Consider the following 12,463-nt stretch of genomic DNA (forward strand, 5'->3'; position numbering starts at 1 on the left):
CATTGATTGCAGACTAAAGGGTTGTGGTGGCCGATGTGGTAACGTCCTTGATTGGTGAAAGCCAGACTGGAGTTAAGAGTCCCACTCAAACTAGTTAGTTTCTATGGTTGCTGCAACCTCACCATCCTTCTGAGCGAAGGATCGGGTGTTTGGAGGAGCCTATAGCTCTATCTGCTGAGTCATCAGCAGTCATTGCCCGGCCCTCCTTAGTCCTAGCCTAGGTGGAAAGGGGGCTTGGGCACTGATCATATGAATATATGGTCAGTCTCTAGGGTATTATCCTACTCGTTATGGTAATGTCACTGTCCCTTGCCTCCGCCATTCATGATTGGCCATTAAACCTTAAAGCCTAACCTCTGTCCTCGAATGACTAGTAATAGTCTTGTGAGAGGAGCTAAGGTAGCTATACCACTTGCAGAGCAGCTACCACAGGGCCAGGCATAAACTCATCTAGAGCCTTGTGTGTCACATCTTGCTGGTAGTGAGCTGTGAACATGGTTTGTTGTTTCCATATGCCGGCCTGTAAAACCTGTATCACAGAGAGGTTCTTTCTGAACACCAGAGCCATGCTTATGTTGCTGATGTCATGAGCCCTGGGTCATACCCCTCGTTGGGGAGGGGAAGGATTGATGGCACGGTCGATGACAAATACCTATCTAGGGGATGGTGTTCTTGGTCACTTTCCTCTCAACCCTTCACAAACTGATTAACTTATATCAATTGAGGGCAAGCTCCTCATTTCTTTGAGATAATGCCTTAATGCTCTCATACGACACAAAATCAGCCGATTAGGGTCATCGGTTACCTGCTGAAGACAAAATCTGGAAGGAACTAAATCTAGTTGGAAACCACCGGATTTTGAGCTTTAGAAACAAACTCAGGGATGAAGCCAAACGAAAACTGATTCCATCCCCTTAAGTGAGCGATGTCGTAAAAGAGACCACGTAGCCCACTGAGCCTCTTCGCAGAGGTCAAACCAAGTAGAAATACTGTCTGAAAGTTAAATCGTGGTCTGAAACCAGACTTGACAGATTGTATGATGTTCCTTCCAAGGAACAAAGAACTTTTGTCAGTCCCAGAGGTTTCACTTCCGACTGGGAGCAAGTTTGCTTAAAACTCCATATGATCATACACAATTCTACTGAAGAAGAAATATCAACTCCTTCCCATCTATATATCTGGCTCAAGGCCTAGTCATAGCCTTTTACTGTCGAAACTGAGCAAGTATTTCCTTCCAGAGATACAGTAAAAATCTAAGGTTGTGCTGTCGCTCATCAGCACTACTAAGCTATTGAGCTAGAGGTCCCTCAACTCTAGGAGTTTTGTGTGGTATTGCTGATCTGACTCGGACCACAGCCAGGAGGCGATGTGCTGCACCAGGTGAGCCTCTTAACTTTCTTTGATTCATCGGGGAAGAGCATCAAACCTGGAGGAGGAGAAAGGTTGTCTACCCTTTGAAGGAGGTCGTAGTCTAACATCCACCAACTCCGGTTTTTATTCTGCTCTGACCACACTGGAACAAGCATTCCAGGAGAATGAATGAATGATTTGAAGTTCTCTAACATCAAAGGTCATTGACGCCAGCATTCCAAGAGAGTCCCTCTCCTGAGACAACGAGGTCTTCAGTTGCAACTTCAGTGAATGGATGCAAAGGTGACTGGTTAGCGCCAGTCACTCTTAATGATACCAGTTGACCCAACAGGCACTTTCCCAGATTTGCTTGCAGCAAGTTTTGCTGGAGGAACGGTGCAACCCTTCCTTGAATCTTGAGACTCTCCTTCTTAAGTTATTTCTCTCTTTTTACCACAATTCCAAGATCGAGGCAAAACTCATGATGTCTGTCTCAATGATGGGGAAGGGTCTGAACTGAGTCTGCCAATCATCCAGGTATATTGAAGTGGGCCCAGGCCAAAACCAAAGTGAACACACATGTGGACACTTGAGAGGCTGTTGACAGACCAAAGCACACTGCTCTGAACATGTATATCTTGTTGTGCAATATGATTAAGAGGAGCTTCATTGAAATATGATGGATGGGGACCTGGAAGTACGCATCTTTTAGATCCGATGTGATCATGAAGTCTCCCTTCTTACTGCCTGTCTGACCGTGGCAGCGGTCTCTAAATTGAATGGAGTCTGTAGGTCAAACTCGTACAAAACCTACAGATCTATGACTGGTCTCTAGCCTCCAAATGCCATCTGAGCAAGAAAGTCTGGAGACTTGTTGAGGATCTTTTGGAAAGCACCTTTCTCCATCGTGGTCCAGACAGTGCTTGATCTAATAGCAGGGGAGAAGGAAACTCGTTCAAGACATCATATAGCATAGGGTCTAAGGGGGGTGTGTGTACATTTGTCTTCTACAAGTAAACCATGCCTTTTACATATGATGGGAGCATTAAAGAGAGTTGGGTAGAACTTTTGCACTGGTACATTTTTCTACAGAGTTCTTTTGCAATTATAGTTCAGCACCATTCGGCTGAAATGCTAGTACTCAGATTAAACATAATAACCAACTAGGGAACAGTCTTAAGAGTGAAAAGTTATATTCATTTATAATGTTAAGAAATACCCAACACATCAATAATATATTTCAATGTCAGTTGCAGGATTTTAAAAAAATGCATTTTTGGGGATTCCTTAACAAAATTTCCTCGTTTGGAAACCACCAAAAATTTCAAAGCCTCCCTAGATACTAATATTCATTGAAGAGGCTAAACAGTGTGAAAAACATCCTTATGGGGTCCTTTCATCAAAAAAATTCCAATCTTTGATTTCAGCAGTGAATGGTCGGTGAAGGGGTAAATATTTGCAAATGTTCCCCTAACCCAAAAACCAAGTTTCCCCCTACCCAAAACTAATTTCCACTAAACCCATTTGGGGGCTTTCATTCATAAAAAATAATCTAGATATGAAGTTACTTTCCAGTTCTAGGTATAGGTTTTCAATGTCCTGGATTTGACTATGACTGTTTTAACCCATTCACTCTAAGACAGTTCCCTGGTTGGTTATTCTGTCAAATCTGAATACAAGCATTTCAGCCTAATAACGCTGAACTATGATTGCATATTGAGCTCTATGGAAAAATCATACCAAGTGCAAAAGTTCTACAACCTTTTTTTTAATGTTCCCATTATCTGTAAAAGGAAAATGCATAGCGTAGCTGTAAAAACGAAATGTACACAGACAACCCCCCTGAGCCAGGGCTTATAGTGCAGGTAATGTGAGTGTGAGCGAGACACTGGAGTTTATGTTGAGAGGGGGTTAGGTGCTGTGCTGCTCCCTCAACCCACCCAAGTGAGCTGGATGGTAATCTCACCTGTTGTGCTAACACAGTTGTCTGGGCTCACTGGAGACTAGTGGAGTCTCAAGACTTTTGTGGCAAGATAAGCTGCACACTGGGTTGCTCTGGCAAGGTTGGCTCCAGAGCTAAAATGCCCTGGTGACAAATCTTGCCGTTACTTTTGAGCTACCTGGGTAGCTGTACTCCCAGGAGTAGATGGCCTTTCATACTAGCGAGGATGTCATGCTGAAGGTTCCTAAAGGGTAGGAATGCTGTTGTTCCAGGAATGCCTCCCCATGCTCTCACAACACTCACCATGTCAATCTTACTTACCATTTCATCGACGGGCTTACCCGTCACTGTGAGGCCTCAGAAGGGAAGAAATACTGCCCTTCATGTCCTTTGGTAGCTGTTGATGAAATGTTATGTGAAGAGGGTTTCGACGAGTTCAGTGCTGACAACTCCCATCCTGCAAATGTTCGTCTCAGTTTTACCACTGGAGCTTTTTGGCCTCCGAGTCAGAAATTCAACCACTTTGATGAATATTCCCTGGACCTTAGGGTTGTGGTGGCCGATGTGGTAACGTCCCTGACTGGTGAATGCCAGTCTGGGGTTCGAGTTCCGCTCAAACTCGTTTGTTTCTTTGATCGAGGCAACCTTACTATTCCTTTGAGCTAAGGATAGGGGATTTGGGGGAACCTATAGGTCTATCTGCTGAGTAATCAGCAGCCATTGCCTTACCCTCCTTGGTCCCAGCTTGGGTGGAGAGGGGCTTGGGCATTGATCATATGTACTGTATATATATGGTCAGTCTCTAGGGCATTGTCCTGCTTGATAGGGTAATGTCACTGTCCCTTGCCTCTGCCATTCATGAGCGGCCTTTAAACCCCTAAACAAGTTCAGAAGGATGCGGGCAGAGCAGTCCCGCCCCAGGGGACAGCTTGCAGAGGGAGAGTTCTCATGAACACTACCCAGCAGATCCTCAAGTGGGAGAGAATCAGCTGCGGAAGATGAATATTCTGGGTGCACGTGACTGAGCAGAAGGGATTCCCTCCTGTTGCCTCTGAAAAGGGAAGTACTGAAGCCAACCCTGGCAAGAGCAGAAATACTGTCCTGTCGTGTCCCATGAACCAATACCTCCTTAGGTGAGCCTGCAAACCCTAAGAATGGCTACAAAACATGTAGTCTCTTGAGATGCATGCTCCCCACTTGATGAAGGATTCTGTTTCACTAGGTGAAAGGAGAAGAGCTTCCTGACTCAAAGGTTGTCCAAGGGTTAATGAATGAATGATTTAAAGTTTTCAGGCATCCTGACATTGTCCAAGGGTTAAACAGCCATAACTGAGAGAGAGAGTCCAAGGGTTAAACAACTATATATGAGAGAGAGAGAGAGAGAGAGAGAGAGAGAGAGAGAGAGAGAGAGAGAGAATCCCTTTCAGACTACTACTTCCTCCTGTCGCTCCACTCCAACTACGCAGGAGGTTAGTCTCAACACTCATCACATGGACAGGCCTCCATACAGGAGTGTCCTCGGCATGAAGGGCAAAGTCAGTGAGAATCTATCTTAACTTAGCACATAATCGTTCTGCAAGAGCAGTCCGCCATGCTTAGACAAACTCTCCTACAATGCATTCCTCAAACACGCGCACACTGATTCAGACCTGATAAAGAAAAGGGGAAAAGTTTCCAACTTCAGCCAATGCCAGATACAACCATGAAGAGATACGTCAACTCTCAACCACGGCTTAAATCAAAGTGGATTAGTTGTGAGTGGCGGAAGGTTTGGGGATTTCCCGCTAATACTGGTAACAACCAGAATGGTTATTGACACCTTGTTAAAAAGTTTGTATAGCCATGTGCCAGCTTGCGCAGTTATATCTTCTCTTATGCAAAGAACAAAAGTTTTTATTAGTGTGAGAACAAATTCATATTACTTATTTACTATAACTTATCTCGTTTTAACTTCACCTTCAGTTAGTGATTGCTACAGGAAGTATGGGCTATAAATGGAGTGACCATTGCAAGACACAACTCCCTAATATCTCAATAACTTGGGACAACTGATTCAAGATATTTGTAGTACTGGACATTAATATTTATCGTAAGGGTATCTTAATACTATAGAAAAGTTTGATTATTCTGTCTTCCCCTGGAACATTCTGGAATTCTTTTTTTTTTTCAATAAATCGCCAATTATTTGCTGTCTTATCTTCATATCAACAGGAATATTTCATTACACCATCTCATATTTGCAGTATAATTTCCAGTTTTGAACAGGGGGCTGTAAATAATCTCTTGACTCTAGTCTGAAAAATAAATAAAAGATGTTAATTGTACAGATAAATCAGTCAATATTCAAACATTTTACTGTGAACTTCAATATAAAGACTACTTTTCAGTAAAATCTGCATAAGAAGTTATAAAAAATATAGAATATTCTAATTCATTAAATATCCAAGTGGAAAAAAAAATTGACATGTCCATGACATTTATAATAGCAAATATTGCAACACAAAATATATCTGGTAAAGTGGAAAAGTATTACCTACTAAATCTTTTTAAGGAAATTCTTCACTTGAATAATCGAACACCAATTGGGCTGCTAGACCTTTTGGCAATTGCTTATTGCTAAATTCATGCTCTTGGTTTTAGGTTCCGTGCTTCTAACATCACCACCACTCACTGTTTGACAACTATGCTTGCCTGTTGACACTCCATGGTAAAGTGAACACATCCTAACTAGAAGGAAATATTTGAGATAATTCATAGTTTACCTAACTATATAAACCTGAGGCATCTATATATAGAGATAACTGAAAATGAAGAATATGGCAGTTAAAACTTTTATAGCCAGGTGTATACAGATGGCTGGGGTATGGAAGTGCCACCCCTCTAGCTTGCTCACCGAGTAGACACTTTGATTGCAGCTAGAACTTTCTAAAGGGTTGGTGGTGGCGGGAAAGTATGAGTAAAGGACTCAGGTCTGATTCATCATCATCTCCTCCTACGCCCATGGATGCAAAGGGCCTCGGTTAGATTTCACCAGTCATTTCATCTTGAGCTTTTAATTTAATACTTCTCCAATCATCATCTACTTCACACTTCATAGTCCTCAGCCATGTAGGCCTGGGTCATCCAACTCTTGTAGTGGCTTGTGGAGCTCAGTTAAAAGTTTGGTGAACTAATCTTGATTGGAGAGTGCAAAAATTATGCTCAAACCATCTCCATCTACCCCTAACTATGATCTCATCCATATATGGCACTCAAGTAGTTTCATTTCTAATCCTGTCTTACCATTTAACTCCAAATATTCTTCTAAGGGGTGTGTTCTCAAATCTGCAAAATCTGTTTAATATGAGGTAGTTGGTTGGCCATGGCACCAGCAGCCCATTGAGATACTACCACTACAGAGTTATGGTGTCTTTTGACTGACCAGACAGTACTACATTGGCTCCTCCTCTCTGGACACGTTTCATTTTCCCTTTTCCTACACATAAACTGAATAGTCTGGCCTATTCTTTACATATTCGCCTCTGTCCTTATACACCTGACAACACTGAGATTACCAAACAATTCTTCTTCACCCAAGTGGTTACTGCACTGTAATTGTTCAGTGGGAACTTTCCTCTTATTAAGGGTAGAAGACACACTTTACCTATGGTAAGCAATTCGTCTAGGAGAAGGACAATCCAAAATCAAACCATTGTTATCTAGTCTTGGGTAGTGTCATAGCCTCTGTTCCATGGTCTTCCACTGACTTGGGTTTGAGTTTTCTTGCTTGAGGGTACACTCGGGCATACTATTCTATCTAATTTCTCTTCTTCTTGTTACTCCTCTATGTAAATGTGTTTGTGGTAGCTCAAGTCCCACTGATTACCGCCCAATTTCCATAACTCCCATATTATCTAAAGTTTTTGAACGTCTTCTGGCAAAACGTCTTAATAGGTTTGCTGAAGGTAATCATCTATTCCCTAGTTTGCAATTTGGTTTTCGTAAAGGCCTTGGAGCATGTGATGCCCTTCTTACAATCTCCAATGCTGTACAGAAATCCCTTGATTGTGGTCAGGAAGTTCGTATGATTGGCCTTGATTTTAGTGCTGCCTTTAACCGTGTTAATCATGAGGCCCTTGTTTTCAAACTCAGTCAGTTGGGAGTGAGTGGTTCGTTTCTTAGCATTATTATTGATTTTTTTAAGTAATAGATCTCAAAGAGTTGTTGTTGTTGATGGGCACCATAGTGAGTATAGGAATGTGATATCCGGTGTTCCACAGGGTAGTGTTCTTGGCCCATTACTTTTCATAGTATATACACATGACATGTGGTTTGGCCTAGAAAACAAGCTTGTTGTATATGCAGATGATGCTACTCTCTTTGCATCAATTCCATCCCCTGAATGTAGATCTGGGGTTGGTGAATCCCTTAATAGAGATTTAGCTAAAATTAGTGCATGGTGCAAATTATGGGGTATGAAGTTGAATCCTAACAAAACTCAAAGTACATTTGTAAGTAGGTCAAGGATGGTGGTTCCTCAACATCCGAATCTTAGTATTAATGTTTCTTTAAATTTGTATGACTTAAAATTTTAGGCGTGATTCTCGACAGCAAATTTACTTTTGAGAAACACATTAGGTCTGTGTCTTCTTCAATTGCACAAAAAATTGGCTTATTGAGAAAGTCTTCCAAGATTTTCGGTGATCAATGTACAGTATTCTGAAGAAGTGTTTTAATTCTTTCATTCTACCTTGTTTTGAGTATTGTTCTCCTGTCTGGGGTTCAGCTGCCGATTCTCATCTTAATTTATTGGAGAGAAACTTACGGTCTATTAAATTTCTTATTCCTGATCTAGATATCAATCTTTGGCACCGTAGTTCAATTAGTTCATTATGCATGTTGCATAAGATTTTTCATAACTCTGACCATCCTTTACATTTAGATCTCCCTGGACAATTATATCCTGTTCGTAATACTAAGCAGGCAGTTAATTCTAATAGCCAGGCCTTCTCCATCATGAGGCTCAATACTACACAGTATTCTAGAAGTTTTATTCCAGCTGTTACCAAGTTGTGGAATGATCTTCCTAATCGGGTAGTTGAATCAGTAGAACTTAAAAAGTTCAAAGTTGGAGCAAATGTTTTTATGTTGACCAGGCTGAAATGAGTCTTTTTATAGTTTATTTATGACATATTTGTTTTTGATGTTAATAGTTTATGTGTGACATGTCTGTTTTGACGTCGTTACTCTTTTTTAAATGATTTATTGTTAATTTGTTCTCTTCATTTATTTATTTCCTTATTTCCTTTCCTCACTGGGCTATTTTTCCCTGTTGGAGCCCTTGGGCTTATAGCATCTTGCTTTTCCAACTAGGGTTGTAGCTTGGATAGTAATAATAATAATAATAATAATAATAATAATAATAATAATAATAATAAGAGGTCAAAGTTTGATGTTAAGTACCATTAAGTACATGACTCATGGCCCAACCAGGAAGCTTCGACTTCAATGTTACAGGATTCTGGAGACATGAACATAATGTGTTGAGAGGCTAGGATTAGACCAGGGTAGAGACAGCTGGGTCAAAGGGTAGAGGAGAGTGATGACAATCATGTATTACATACTGTAATAGAAGTTCTGCTTCAGAAAAGCAGGCGACAGGATTGACGATAATTGACCTGCTTTCAGGGAACCTTTCTGAGCCAATACTGCATATTGATCTTGTTTGATACCTCCTTAGCTCTCATAGAGGAATTCTAATTGTCTCGAACCCTGGGGAGAAAGTCACAGACTGTCTGTTGACGCTTTCCTGCCTTTAATCGGCGGTCTAGGAGTTCACTAATGTCATTAACCCTCCTGATCAGGGACAGGGCCTATAGAAAGGAAGACACTAACTTAGTTCCCTCAGACTTGGTAGAAACTGGACCAGCAGACAGCCATACCCATCCTACGGAGTTAAGGAGTCCTCACCCCGGGAGAGGTCACTCCTTTGAAGAGGAATCTTACTGCTTCTTGTCTTCTTATTCAAATGACAAACCCCGCAGGCACCAAAATGGGTCGGGGATTAAAACTTTATTCTAATCTCTCTATTTGGGGAATCAAAAGGTTTGAAGGGCAAAACATTTCCACTTGCTGAGGAACCCCTCCACCTACCAGGTGACATACAAGACGGATTGTCAGGATCTATCCTACAAAAAGACCTCGGGAAGTCAGCTAATCTCTTAGCCTTCTTGATGGAGTCTTTGCTCTTTCCTCTTTGTATCCGTTTTATTATGGATTAACGTAATTTTTTAGTTTGATTTTTATCAGCCTTGTTTCTACATTTATTTTTTATGTAAAATTAGTGTAAATTTAAAGTTTTTTTTCGGTTGAAAAGCTGTTTAACCTCCTCCCTGCTCATTTTAAGTTGTGTCTAGTTTAACGCTTTGTTTCTTTTCCGTGTTTTCCGAGTCGTTGGATGGCAACAAACACCGATGTTTACCAGTGAGGAACTCATTTGGTGAAAGGATCAGTTGAGTTTTAAGGCTTCCCGAATCTATAGCAGCTGCTGGCTAAATTGAGCCTTTTTGAAGATTGCGACACCCACCATTGCCGGTTTTATGTAGGCGATTTTCTGGCCCCGTGCGGTGTTTTGCTGTTCCTGCGTGCTCTCTTCTGGAGTCTGTAGAGCAGACGCATTAAATCCCGGCTTTGGGGAGGACTATGGAGAGGCGCCCCTGTCAATGCATCCTCGTCATGACCAGCTGTGGGAGCCTTAGAGCTCGTGGTGATACATAGAGAGGCAGTTGCCAGGTAGGAAAGATTATTTACCTTGTTTTTGGGGTGTCCCTCCCTTTGGTGAGGAGTCCTACGGAGCTGTACTCCCTACAGTAGTAGTGTGCCTGTGGAGCCGCTACCTTATTTGGAGCTATGGGAGTTGTTTTTCTCCAGCCTCAAAGTGTGTGATATGGCTAGGTATTTCGTTTATTTATTTTTTTTTTTTTTAGTTTAATTATTCTATTTAACTCTCTCTAGTTGAGAGTGTGTAGTTTCCCGTAGGGGAATGTTATCGTAATTACCCATTTGGGTGTTTAATCATTAATTGACTCTCTCTTGCTGAGAGTGTGTGGTTTCCCATTGGGGAATATTGTTATTTTTTTTAAGTGATACTTGTTAATTAATGGTTAAAGTGTTCATTTAGTTATTTGTTAATCATTTTTATTTGCTTAGTCTTAAGTTGTAAATTGTTAGGTAGTCACAAGGTTGGCTTTTCAGAAAAATTGTTGTTAATAAATATTGTTAAGTTTTCCCAAGTGTTTTCGTTACCACTGGCCAATTTTACCACAGATATTACTTCTAACACTGTTCTCCCTATTTGTGCAATAAGAACTGACACCTTTGAATAGAGTAAACAATGGTTTTCTACCACTTCTGAATGGACAATACTTTTTCCTAAGGGAAACTGTATCAAAAGGTGGTTACCTGGATGAAAAATGCTCCAGTGATGGTTTGGTGCTGTCAAAGGGCAGACCATACACAACCTCAATAGGTGACAATCTCAATTTTCAACGAAGGAGATGCATCTTGACAGTCTTGATTGCCTATGGACCAGAGGACAGGGATCTAATGCCTCAGTTAAAGTCAATCTCACCAGGATATTTTCCCTACATTTAGCAACAGTCATTGAACTGTGCTGAAGGGGCGCAGAATTAGTGTGCTTGCATGTGTCTATTTTCTATCCTATGTATTACATATCCATGAGTAAAGAAGCAAGGGTTCGTTATGACCAGAAGCTCGTAAGCAAACTGGTGAGCAAGCTTAGAGTGCAAATAGATAACAACACACCAGTGTGTGAATCCACTAAGCTAGATGAACGAGTACAAATTGAGGAGCCAACTCCCTGGTAAGACCAATAATATGAATGAGCGCTAGTGGAGATGCTTCCATAGGAGAGCGCACTAGCAGGCAAGTGAGAGTGTGCGCGATTGATCGCGAGCAGATAGGGGAGGGAATACAACCAACCAATAGTCGGGAAACAAGTGACTGATAGCGAACAGGATAGCGATCAGTTACAAACCACGACTCGAGCAAAGAACTGTGACTTGTGAACATTTACTGTCATGCCACTCTTAAAGAATGCCAAAATCCCTTGTAGTACATCTAGTATAGCTCTACAGAGAGCAAACTAGAGGGAAATACTAAAATAGCAAGAAATTCATAAAATTATATTTTCATAATAAAATACATTTTTTAACATACTTACCCGCTGGTTATATAAGAATGGCTAAAGTCCCTGGACGCCCGGCAGAAATTCAAAATCTCCCGGCAATCGCAGATATGCCAGGTGTATACTAGCGCCCTCGTGGTAGACAGGCCAAACTATTCCAACCAATTCTGACCTTCCATGCCCCTTGGTCACTAGAGGGGAGCAGGGTGGGATTATAACTTATATAACCAGCGGGTAAGTGTGTTCAAAATTTTATTTTATGAAAATATCATTTTTAAACAAAATTTACCAGCTGGTTATATAAGAATGGCTGACTGACACCCTTGGTGGTGGGTCAGAGACAGCAACGTAATTGGAAATTCACTTAAGAGTTAAATATAACAAACTTAAGAGGTTCGTACTTGATAAGGAAGCTGACTGCTGCAATGGTTCTCTGCCTCATTCTGTCTGCTATCCTTAGGAGATCCAGCGGTCCACCCAGGGGGCTGACGATCTCTAGGAGCTGTCAAACGGGGCATAACCTATAACTTGACAGGACCTCAACTAATACCCTTGTTCCGGGCGCTCTCAAGGAACAAAATGACCACCTGACCAAATCAAAGATTGCGGAAGACTGTCGACCAATCTCCACATACAACCATAAAAACTATACAAGTTCCAAGAGGGAGAAAAGGGTACTAGGAATTAGGGAAGCGTAGTGGTAGATCCTTCACCTACTACTACATTCGCCACAACGAATGGACCCAAGGTGTAGCAGTCCTCATAAAGAGTCTGGACACGTTTCAAATAATGGGATGCAAATACAGATTTACTTCTCCAAAAAGTTGTATCCATTATGCTTTGCAGAGAGCAATGACAAATTCGAAGATAATTTGTATTTTTCCTAACCATACAAACGTTAGCTATTTACATTGGGTTTACCTTTTAGCGTAGCTGAAATGGCGAGCCATTAGAATTTAACGAGGGTGTATTACCCTCGCGCTAGT

At 41.4% G+C, this 12,463-nt stretch overlaps 1 long non-coding RNA gene across 1 annotated transcript in view; it reads right to left on the reverse strand.

The window, feature by feature from the left end:
- Positions 1-5,352: 5,352 nt before the first annotated feature.
- LOC137654367 (uncharacterized) overlaps positions 5,353-12,463 on the reverse strand; it is a 29,137-nt gene continuing 22,026 nt past the window's right edge. Inside the window, exons 2-3 of the long non-coding RNA XR_011046618.1 lie at positions 5,826-6,019; positions 5,353-5,586 (exon numbers count right to left, since the gene is read on the reverse strand). This is a non-coding gene — a long non-coding RNA (uncharacterized lncRNA). The remainder of the gene's footprint in view (positions 5,587-5,825; positions 6,020-12,463) is intronic.

This window comes from Palaemon carinicauda, chromosome 15, assembly GCF_036898095.1.
Source record: "Palaemon carinicauda isolate YSFRI2023 chromosome 15, ASM3689809v2, whole genome shotgun sequence".
Taxonomy (NCBI): Eukaryota; Metazoa; Arthropoda; class Malacostraca; order Decapoda; family Palaemonidae; genus Palaemon; species Palaemon carinicauda.